Source organism: Struthio camelus, chromosome 1 (genome assembly GCF_040807025.1).
Source record: "Struthio camelus isolate bStrCam1 chromosome 1, bStrCam1.hap1, whole genome shotgun sequence".
In the NCBI taxonomy this organism is placed as follows: domain Eukaryota; kingdom Metazoa; phylum Chordata; class Aves; order Struthioniformes; family Struthionidae; genus Struthio; species Struthio camelus.
The window spans coordinates 100,771,937-100,784,265 of NC_090942.1; the positions used below are offsets into that span (position 1 = coordinate 100,771,937).

Sequence of the window (12,329 nt, forward strand, 5' to 3'; positions counted from 1 at the left end):
ATTTGATATAGCTATAAAATGGCTTATCTTGAATAAGAGCTTCTAAACTGAGAAAAGGCTGTGTGTATATACTTCCTGGGCATAATAACATTACATGAATAGATACAGTAAATCAGTGCTTCTGTTTCTCCTGAACAAGGAAAGGTAAAAGGCAGATTTTAATATTTTTCAAAATGAGAATTTAAAATAAAGAATTAGAAATTTTTTTAAAAAAATAGGGCAACAGTAACAAAAGGCTATTGGGGATGTAGGACATCTTGTGAATGTGGCCCTTTGAAAGTGTAGTGGACATTACTGCACAGTACAGCTCAGTTCTTTACTTCTAGTCACAGAAGCTCTTGGATGCTGCTGGGGTGAAAGGGTAACCACTTTGTTTTGGAAAGAAACTGAGAATATTTGTTCTTCCTCAGATCAAAACCCCATCTTCAATGTCCATCATGTATTTAGAAGTCCTTACTCCTATGATTCCTAGCACAGCTGGGCAAAGGAAAATGCATGAACCATTTTGGTTTGCACTCCATTTCCTATAATAAATAAAGGAAATAAAGAACAGTTTCTGTTTGCAGGTAGGGAAGTATTCTGTTGATGACTTTCTTCACTGGTAATCTTCTACAGCTCTCTGTCCCCACTCCCCTTTAGCAAATACAGAAGAATACTCTTGATCCCACCCTGCTATCTTCCTACTAGATGTTGCTGCTTCTTACTGCAACAACTGGGCTTTGGCCTCTTGTACATTTAAAATGCAGCTGCTGAATTCTTCTCTTTTGCCTGTTGCTCTGAGGACACAACTCCTTCCCCCCTCCCCCCCCCCCACACACCTTTTCATTTACTGATCTATCCTTCCCTGTTCCTCACTGCACTATCTGTCTTACCTTGAAGGTCGTTCACAGCACGCACTCCCTCCCTCCCTGTCTAGTCTAGTCTCTTATCTTGGAACATTAATTTAGCTTGCCTACAGTGAGTGAAAGTAGTAAAAAATAATTGGTTATTTGCAGTACTCCTAATCAAGGTTGTATTCATGTGTCTTTCTCTTTAGAGCTATACGGTAATAAAAAAAAAGTTGCTTTCTGTGAAATATATTGGAATCCATTGAATCCATCACTAGATAAATATTATACGCAAAGATATTTGTTTTTCTTACACTGAGAAATTCCACGTGGAAGTTTAGAAATGCTACACTTTAATTATTCCTAGAAGATTAAGATGTCCACCTATTAAATAAAGACTCCAGTTTAGTTCTTGTATCTCTCACAACAGAGCCATCCGAGATTGGCGTTTGAGGTTAAGATGGAAATTTAACAATATTAATAATAACCCTTCTGTTTAGCTTTGTGAAGTCATGATTCTTATGAAACATTTACCATTTTTGTTTCCTTTATTTCTAAATGTTTAAACTGAAATCAGAACATCACTGCAGTGATAATGTAATTGTATTTAAATGCTGTTTCTCAAATCAACAAACATTAAACCATTGCTGTAGACACAGACCACACTGTCTTTCTCGAGTTGCATGATCAAAATTATGGCCAAGTTTTACACTATAATTCCTAATCTTGCCCTGAATTATTCCAGCCAGAAAAGAAACTGGGGTATCAGCTGGGTATCTTCATAGCTGAGTTTCTGTTGTTTGAGGGAGGTTTTTTTTTTTTTTCTTTTTAATGACCACTGATGCAAGTCTTTAACATGGAGGAATCCAGGTTTCCAAAAACATTTCTCTAGGCCACAGCACTAACTCTCTCAGCCAGCTCCTGGCTTACAATCTCTGCTTTTTCAAGGCCAAACAAATAATATTAGAGTTGAGGTGTTGGTTGGCTTTTTTCTCGGTCTCTCTTTCTTTCACTGTTGCTAAATTCAAGGTCTTTTTTCATTGCCTCTCACACTACTTCACACAAAATAATACTCTGAAATGCTCCCTTTTACTTCAGTCCTTCATTTTTCCCAGCAGCCTTGCATTCTTCTTTGAATGGGAAAGTGTGCCTCATGTGTCTTTTCCTAAATAAAGACAACATTTTCGAAGAGGTGTGAGCCATTCCATTACAGTAACCTGAAATGCCAATGCTACACCATACTTACATGCTTACGTTATTTTTCATTCCTAAATATGTAAGTATAAAATAGTAGATATTTTGTATTAGTCATAAATTCAACTGTTAAAACTTCATACTCATAAAACAATTTCCTTTCTTCTCTTTTGGAAAATAGCTTGGAGTTGACTCGTCAGTGCACAGCAATTATGTAGAAGGGATTACTTTACAACTGTATTTGAGTAATCTTTGAGCAAAAAAAATCACTTTTTAACCAATTGCAAACTGTTTTACTGTCCTATAAATCAAAATAGGTAAGTAGACTTTAGTCTACTTCAGTCAAAGAAAATCACTCTAGAACTGAGACCAAGTATGGAGAATTCATCAGCAAATAATACTGTTTTTCAGAAAGTTAGAAGAAGATGGAAAGCAGAAATAGGCCTTGAAAAATAACTTTTATTTACAGTACTAGGCAAATTAATGTCTTACTGAATCCTCCTTGAGCTGTAGCTCTATTTATGAAGGATGAAGCAAATGCTAACATGCTCTGCTTGGCCCTGTGGTGTTCTCTGAGCCTTTTTTCTGATTTCTCAGAAAGCTTGCAGTACATCCTTGCTAAAAGGCAGTATCAGATCTCCCATCCATTTCCTCAGGAGCAGACCTTCATCCTGGGTCTCTTTGATAGGTGATTCCGTGAGTTTTTGTTGTGCCAAGCAAGAGCCAGATTCTACAGATCTTTCTTAAGCGCCACAAATTATTTTGTTGCTGAGCCTGTTAGTATGTGTTATTCAACATATGATAAGGTAATAACATTTGGTCACACGGTTGAAGCAGAACCATACTCAAGATGACAACTAGCCTAGAAAATTCAATAGCTCTGTGTGAAAATTTAGGTTCAAAAAATATGCTAAATCAATGGAGTTCAGCGTAAGATATTTGATTCTACAAACTAATTTAGTACTGTGGCCAAACTGCACTAAGATAAAGAGTCATCCTTATCCACTGAAGGATTAACTAATTCTGATCTGACATGCTGGGAAATGCTGCCGTCCTGAAGGCTACCAAGCACATTCTGTCTCTTGCTTTGGGAGCTACAGGAGGAGAGGGACATGTAAAGCTGCTCTGCACATGCAGATCCGCGAGAATTGACAATCCCCTAAGTATACACAGGCACAGCAGATAGAGCCTGAGCTGTCTTTTCTGCCATTGATGCATAGATAACAGGAGCATTTCCTAATGCTACCACCAAAATCCTATTTGCACAGTGTAACATTTTCCTTTTATTTTAGACATAAAAGACATAAAACTCAAGCTAGTGAAAATAACATTAACCGGTTTTTTTGAAACCCCAGGAAAAAAGAATATCAGAGTTAAGGTTTCCTTTCTTTTTCTTTGAATTATATTGTTAGTCATAAGAAAAATATCATGGCAACTTGTGATCTTTTGTAACTCATGCTGTAACACCTACAGAGAACAATGTAAAGCAAGGATGCAATGACATGCATTAAATTAGATCTCACTTTAGCAAGCTTCAAAAGGATATATTATAGTAGCACAGTCTCAAAAAAGGAATACATTCCATGGACTTTTTTACAATAAATGGTAATTTTCTTGGCTGGCAATTCCCAGTATCCCTTTTGCTATTATTTTAGCAGCAGTGCATCTTTGAATAAAAAATGTCATCCGTGAGAGAGCCTCAGATTCTTCTTACCGTCTGGTTACAACCTGGAGCTGAAAGAGTGGGTCTCTTGATTATGCCGGAAAGCATAGTATCACAGACTGTTGTTCTTAGCCACACTCTGCTGTCAACATACGTTTCTGTTAATTGCTATTAAAGCAATTTTTACACAGCAAATACAGAACAGCCGAGTATAAAGTTTGTTCTGACATGGTCTTGATACTGATGGACACCATAAGATGCTGCCCTAATACAAAAAATATTTTCAAACTGTCAATGAGAAGTGAAGGAAGGAAAATGCAGCCAAAATTCAAATCTCATCATTCTGTTACTTAAGACTTTCCAACTTCTGTTTAGCAAAGGGTAATTCAGTAGCACAAACACTCTCTTTCTCAATATCACTCCCTCTGCTGAATTTCACACTAACATTCAGGTCCGAAATGAGAAAAAGGCTAACTTCTTCCTACTCCTCATCGCTGTATTAAATGACTTAGATTCAGCAAGTTATTTGAGTACACAATTGGCCATTCAATTAAATGGGACTTACTCGCTTAAAACTAAACATGCCCTGCAGGCTGAATACTATAGCACTGAGATATTAAAAATAGATTAGAGTACATCAGTATCAAAGTCTAGTTCCTGCACCATCTGAATTACAGAAAGAATTGAGAAGCAAAGGAACAAATCCAGCATACGATACTTAATACCTGTAGGCGTTCTGGGATAATAAGTAATTATTTTTTTCTGAGCCATTCAAGAAATGTGTTGGTTTTGGAGATGTTCTTATTTCTAGTAAAATTTTAGTTTTCACAGGAAATGCAGACAGATTCTTCCTATGGCTTGCAATGAGTTTGCTTGAAACAGCCATCTGCTTCTCCTGCTTTCTCCTAAGGGGAATGAATTCCTTACATCTGGCCTATATAATAGGACTTAGTGCCTGATCCAAGACACAATGAAGTTAAATGATGTCTTTCCCTTAGTCAGGAAAAAATCAGGATTGTATTGCTTTTATAGCTAACATTTCCTGCTGCTTTTGCTGCTTTTTGTTTTAAATGTTTTTCTATTCCAGATAATGGGCAGATGTTGCTACCCGTATATCCTTATGTCTAGATTTATGCACTGGAATTTGCTTACCTTTCCAACATCGTTTAGTACTACTGATTTTCAACAGATCTTTAAAAAACTTTTTTTAATTGCCTGAAAATCCAGAAACTGAAAACCAAGTGGTAGCTTAGAGCTTTCTAGTTTTTCCAGTTTCTTTGTTTTATTTGCTATTAGATAATTATTTCTAATTTCTTTCAGCTTGAGATGCTTCTGTTACTTTTTGGCTAATGATATTAATTTAATTCTCCATACTTTTAGCCACTGCTCAGCTCTGGAAGCATAGGATCCTAGCACAGCCATTTCCCTAATAGCGAACTAAGTTTTTCTCTTCTGAGAACCTAGATCTTGCAGAGTATTTCACACTACATGTAAGACAGAAGTATTCCCTAGGGAAAGAGGTCCCTAGGAGTTCTCTCCTCCCCTGCCATACCTGCTGTTGGCAAGAGCAGCTATCCCTTTTAATATAGTGGCAGATCTGTGGCAAAATGTTATAATTCTGCTTACTATTTTTGTAGCAGTTGCTGAAAGATGTAGAGAAGTTGTCCTTCCTCTTTACTGCAAAAATAAAAGGCTTTATGGATTTAGGAAGATTTTATCCCCAAAACGAACAAACTGAAGAGGTCTTCTGCTATGTATTCTGCTTTTAAGCTGATTGCAGAAGTAGGTGGGGAAATTAAATCAACTGGAAAGTTATTAGATTAAATAAATATTTGTTGTTATATTGAATATTGTATGTAGTACTGTTAAGCACAAACTTGTACTTATGTATATTCAACAATTAATGAGTTTGATGAGAATTTTGTTGCTAATAGATATGTTTCCTTAGAAAGGATGGTGATAAAATATGGAATGGCTTCTATATAGTAATTCTTAAATAAATGAGGATGCTGGAAAACAGGTAACTGATGGGAGACATGACAAAAATTTACAATATCTTGAGTGTCTGGGGGAGGAGGAAGAGAGAACGAATGCTCACTAGGGGTTAGCAAATGGAACTGGCTGACAGCAGGTTACAGCCAGCAAAGAATGTCCTTCTCACACGTGTGATTTAGGTGTGGAGCTCGTTCCCGTGGGATGTCAGGGTTGCTCAAGGCTTACGTGTGCTCAAAAAGAAATTGGACACGTTCATGAAAGAAAAATCTATATGGGGCTATTAAACATAAAGTCAGTGATCTCTAGAGCAGGAAGTTCTTGAACTAAAAACTTCCCAGAAACTGCAGAAGTAATACTGAAGTTTCACTGCACGCTTACACAGCTCCTAAATTCTTCCTTAGTTATCTACTATTTTTCCTTGTTAGAGGCATCTTACAGGGCTAGATAGACCTTTGTTTTAACCTGTTCTTGCGTTCTTAGATAAAGTGGATGCTAAAAGTGTTAGCAGCTCACTGGATCTGTGGTTTCCCCGATGCAGCATTAGTGCACTGATTGTTGGTGCCTCTTATGGGGCCTAGGAAGGAACCAGCTCAGACTCAGCATTTAGCCAGGTGATTTAATGAAGCAGGTAGAAGACTGCAATTCAAAAAGTTGTTGGGGAGTTTAGAGAAGTACAAGTTACAAATGATTCAGTGAACTAGCAATGTACAGTAAAGGAAGTCATCCAAAGCGTTTGAAATCAGAAAAATATTTGCCTGTGATATGTACTCTATAAAATAAAGGTCAAACTCCATAAGGTAATACAATGCAGTGTCTTCTAAGCAGTCAGAATCCTGTATCTGGTTTTAGAATTGGAAATAAATGCTGCTAGTGTATTGTTTTGTTAGTACTTGTCACTATTTGTCTTTTTTATGGGACCTTCTGATAATTCAGTGCATAAGAAGTTCTCATTATCTAATGAAATCACCTGGAAATTGTTTATTGAATTCAGTAGATTCATCCTTAAATGCTTTGGTCATTCTTTTCAAAGCGTCGGTGGTAATTTGTTGTCAGTCCAGATCTAATATAAGTTGCTGAATGTCCCTTGGGATTATTGTTGTGTTCCTTCAAGACAATCTTCCCTAGCAGAGAATGCAATTATTAGCATTTAAATAGTAGTTTGCTTTGATGCAAACAGTAATAAGCAACCTACAGAAGAAGAGAATTTATTACTGCCTTTCTCCCTTGATGCATTAAAGTAACCATAAAGGTTTATACCATCTTTACTTGTGCATTTGGTACCATTTTTTTTTCTTTTAAAGTAATGACTTACATCTGTGATACATATTCAAGGAATATACCTCTTTTGGTGTGGGTTTCAAAAGTACCGTTTGAATATTGACGATAAACATACACACATACAAATATATAGCTATATGTTTGTATGTATGAGTGTTGCTGACTGCTGCATGGAGATTTCAGTGCCTCATTTTGAATATTTTACCCAGTACTGCTAGAACTGATTGGGTGTCTATCCATGTGAGAGACTGGTATCAAGTCTGGTGCTCTAATTCAGATCAGCCACATAATACCATAGGATGTGAAGGCAAACCTTAGAGTGGTATCTGATGTGAAAGTGTCTTACCGTACACTTTGCTAGCAAATGCACGGGATATGTTCCTAAATCGCTCCCCTTTTCAACTCAGCTGTATTTCAGGAACTTCATAGCCTCCTTTTTCATGCTTTCTTTAATCTTTTAGTCTTGACTGAAAACAATCCCTCCATCCTCTGCTCCAAATCACCACCATTTACTCATTCAAATCTCACCTCAAGGTGTTTTTTCTTTGCAGAGCTTCTAATAATCCTCTTGCAAAGATAGGGAGTGTATGCAACAGATGGGACTGTCTACACTTTGTAGAGAGAGCCAACCTGTAAAAGAACTATCCAATGTCACAGTCATGTGATATGTTGCGGTAGTGCTTACACCTTGACCTGTGTATGGACTGTCATTTCTACCTTCTCTCTGAGGATAAAGCACTTTTTCCTCGGAGAGCACCAATGCAAGAAAAGTTTCCAGAAAACCAGGCTTTTAATTTCCCTCATAATGAGACGGAAACAGGAGCTGGCTGCAGTAACCAGTACTGCAGGAGACAGCCAGCATCTTCAAGTTCCACCAGCTCTGTAGTTCCCTTAGTGATCTGTAGTGGCTTTTAAGTAAACCAAAAAGCAAATTATTTTTTCATCAATGCATGTGCACTAGTGATGGATTTCTACCTTCCATGCTATCACCTTGGAAAGTCTTTCTCAAAGTGTGGTGCAGCTGTAGTACTGCTTGCCCCAAAAAACTGCAAAGATGTTTCACATTTCATCATGTGAAACTCACAGAATCACAGAATGGTTGAGGTTGGAAGGGACCTCTGGAGATCATCTAGTCCAACCTCCCTGCTCAAGCATATTGCCCACAATCACATCCAGACGGGTTCTGAATATTTCCAGGGAAGGAGACTCCACTACCTCTCTGGGCAACCTGTTCCAATGCTCTGTCACCCTCACAGGAAATAAGTTTTTCCTCATGTTCAGATGGAACCTCCTGTGTTTCAGTTTGTGCCCGTTGCCTCTTGTCCTGTCGCAGGGCACCACGGAGAAGAGACTGGCCCCATCCTCTCGACACCCTCCCTTCAGATACTTATACACGTTGATGAGATCCCCTCTCAATCTTCTCTTCTCCAGGCTGAACAGGCCCAGCTCTCGCAGTCTTTCTTCATAGGAGAGGTGCTCCAGTCCCCTCATCATCTTGGTAGCCCTCCGCTGGACTCTCTCCAGTAGCGCCACATCTCTCTTGTCCTGGGGAGCCCGGAACTGGACACAGTACTCCAGGTGAGGCCTCAGCAGGGCTGAGGAGAGGGGCAGGATCACCTCCCTCCACCTGCTGGCCACACTCTGCCTAATGCACCCCAGGAGACCCTTGGCCCTTTTGGCCACAAGGGCACGCTGCTGGCTCATGCTTAACTTGCTGTGCACCAGGACTCCCAGGTCCTTCTCGGCAGAGCTACTTTCCAGCAGGTCAACCCCCAGCCTGCACTGGTGCAGGGGGTTCTTCCTCCCGAGGTGCAGGACCCTGCCTTTGCCTTTGCCTTTGCTGAATTTCAAGAGGATCCTCTCCACCCACCTCTCCAGCCTGTCCAGGTCCCTCGGAATGGCAGCACAGTCTTCTGGTGTGTCAGCCACTCCCCCCAGCTTAGTATCATCAGGAAACTTGCTGAGGGTGCACTCTGTCCCTTCCTCCAGGTCATTGATGACTACATTGAACAAGACTGGACCCAGGACTGAGTCCTGGGGGACACCACTAGCTCCAGGCCTCCAACTTGACTCTGTGCCACTGACCACGACCCTCTGAGCTCGGCCATCCAGCCAGTTCTCAATCTACCTCACCGTCCACTCATCTAACCCACACTGCCTGAGTTTGCCTAGGAGGATGTGATGGGAGACAGTGTCCAAAGCCTTGCTGAAGTCCAGGGAGACAACATCCACTGCTCTGCCCTCATCTACCCAGCCAGTCATCCCGTCATAGAAGGCTATCGGATTGGTCAAGCATGATTTCCCTTTGGTGAATCCATGCTGACTACTCCTGATCACCTTCTTGTCCTCCAGATGCTTAGTGATGACCTCCAGGAGGAGCTTTAGGAGCCTTTCCAGGGATGGAGGTGAGGCTGACAGGCCTGGAGTGTCCTGGCTCCTCCTCCTTGCCCTTTTTGAAGACTGGGGTGACATTGGCTTTCTTCCAGTCCTCAGGCACCTCTCCTGATCTCCAGGACCTTTCCAAGATGATGGAGAGTGGCCTAGCGATAACATCCGCCAGCTCCCTCAGCACTCGTGGGTGCATCCCATCGGGGCCCATGGATTTGTGGATGTCAAGTTTGGACAAAAGATCTCTAACCTGATCCTCCTCCACCAAGGGAGAGTCTTCCTTTCTCCAGCCTTCCTCTCTTGTCTCCAAGGTCTGGAATTCCTCAGGACTGGCCTTAGCAGTGAAGACTGAAGCAAAGGCGGCATTCAGCAACTCTGCCTTCTCTGTATCCTTCGTCACCAGGGCACCCGCCCCATTCAGCAGTGGGCCCACCTTTTCCCTAGTCTTCCTTTTGCTATTGATGTGTTTGAAGAAGGCCTTCTTGTTGTCCTTGACATCCCTTGCCAGATTTAATTCCAACTGGGCCTTAGCCTTCCTTGTCGCATCCCTGCACACTCTGACAACGTCCCTGTATTCCTCCCAAGTGGCCTGTCCCCTTTTCCACATTCTGAGTACTTCCTTCTTCTGCTGGAGTTTTGCCAGGAGTTCCTTGCTCATCCATGCAGGTCTCCTGCCCACTTTGCTAGACTGCACTTTGCAGTCTCACTAGAGACTCTCTTGGGTAGAAGACTGTGCAGGAGCTGATAATTGATAAAAGGAAGTGAGAAAAGTGCTCTAGTTCCTTGGTACCTGCTCCAGCCTTCCTTGAACTTTCACTTACATTGTGCACTATTGGACTTGTTTTGCCTCACAAATATGAAAATGCTTGTAGCTAAGACAGGAGGCCCATAACACAAGTTACGAACTCGGTAGAATAAATGTAGAAAAGCTTTAGTAATGATTGCTTTTTTGGTCCTTCTGTTGGGTATTATTAGAAAACAGAACACATCTCCATCAATTTGGATATGCTTTCTTGTATTGCTACAGCTTCAAAGAACACTTATTTCTCCCAATGCAGCTAACATTTTGTATTCCAATCATTTTTTTTCTGAAATAGGCCCAAAAGCTCCAAACTCTCCTTCCTATTGATTTTTGCTTAAAATATTTGTCTTAGATATTTCTCTCCACTCCAACGAAACATCTGAGTGCTCCAACCTGGAAAGACCTTATAAGAAAACATTTTCATATAGAAAGCATCTTGGTGACAAGTATTTTGTGGAGTCGAATCAATTAATGTGAGTAAACAGACTGCATTTTTTAAACTATTTCTAAGTTTAAATTACTGGAAATGGATTTGTAACTAAGTTAGGAGTACTAAATGACAAAGAGTATAAAACTGCTGAAGATACAGAGCTCGGTTTAGATAAGAAAATTACTTTTGTTATGCCAAAACAGTATTGCCTTTTTTTACTTAATGGACTAGTCGTTCTGTTTTCGGTAATATATAATAGATATTTGGGGTTTGATTCATTTATGTTCTAACACTTAGTTTCAAAAGCTTACAACAAGGATGAATTTGGCCCTCCATATTTATTATTTTACTAACCAAAATGCACTAAAAATCCTGGAATTTATTTCAATTATATAGATAAGTGAAATGAATACTATGAAAGAAATTGGCATTTATATAGCACTTCTTATTGACAAAGGATCTCAAAGCGGTTTGCTGACAGCCATGTAAATTTCTAATTAAGGATTCTTTTTCTGATTATTTCTATTTAAATGGGTGTCTTTTTAATCACCAGAACGTTAGGCTACAGTATATTAACTATGTCATACTCCAATCTACAGCCTTGCAAATTATGAATTAGATTTGTAACCCCCTACTGTGCTAGCTGAATCCTTAGTCAAGTGAATAATCCCATTGAAGCCAATGATGCTACTCACATAATTGTTTAGTAGTATATTAAAATATTGTATAGCTTAGACCTGTGTAAGTCTTAGGCAATCAATATGGATTATTCTGCATTTGTACATTTTCCTTTCAATTTAGTAAACCATAATGCAGTTCCATCAGAATAATATTAACTCATTTTTCGTTTATACCCTAACAGAAAGATTAACCACTCCATCAAGAGGGATGCCATCTTGAAAAGAGGATGATCCATCACAGAAACATGTGTCAGTCCTCATGCTCTGTAAGTTGTTATTGGGCAATGTTGTGGATGGCTGAGTTGTTGCTTCTGACTTGTTGCACTGTCAAGGCAGAAACATGAATTATTTTACAGATTTTCTTGTCCTCAAATAAGGAGACCCAAGTCTGCTCTTATTACAGAGTATCACTACATATCACAACTTCTTATGTGCATGTATTCTAATCTGCAGATATAGATGGAGAAGGAGTTAGATACTTAATTTGCTCTTGTTCAAGATCTTGTTTAGATCTTGCTGATCTAAATGCGTTAGAGAGGCGGTTCCACCAGAGGTATATAGATGAACAAGAGTCTTTCTTGTTCCCCATCAGCTAGAATAACTGCTTTTAAAAAAGAAGTGCTAAAACTTAAATGGCTTGGAACAATTGTTGGTGGCTCATTAAAAGGGAAGCGAGAAACTTCAGTTTTACCTTTCCATAGCAATGTTTTAAAACCAAAATTCAAATTTAACTTTGCACTTGAAACTTTCCACGTGTTTTAAGCTATATCAAGTTCTTCAATATGTTTAAAAGAGAGGTGAGTACCTCACTGCAAATGCACTGTGACAGAAGAGGAAGATGAGATGGTATTTCAGGATTAGGACTACATTTATGAAGGCAGAATGAACCTCAACATTCTTGTTTTAAGAATTAGTAGAATTCAGAAGCTTACACTTTTAAGACCAAAGAGAACTATCACAGTCCCTAAATTGATCTCCTGAATACCACAGGCTATAAAAAATCATCTAGTCTTTCTCATGTCCAATAAAAGGTCCTATAAGTTTCACTGTCCCTCAGCAAGGCTCTCCTGGC

At 39.5% G+C, this 12,329-nt stretch overlaps 1 long non-coding RNA gene across 12 annotated transcripts in view; it reads left to right on the plus strand.

Moving 5' to 3' along the window:
* The window catches only part of LOC104144224 (uncharacterized), a 369,710-nt gene that overhangs the window by 269,395 nt on the left and 87,986 nt on the right, over positions 1–12,329 (plus strand). For all 12 annotated transcript variants that reach the window (XR_011134600.1, XR_011134586.1, XR_011134584.1 and 9 more), the window contains 2 exons: positions 10,500–10,620; positions 11,440–11,523. This is a non-coding gene — a long non-coding RNA (uncharacterized lncRNA). The remainder of the gene's footprint in view (positions 1–10,499; positions 10,621–11,439; positions 11,524–12,329) is intronic.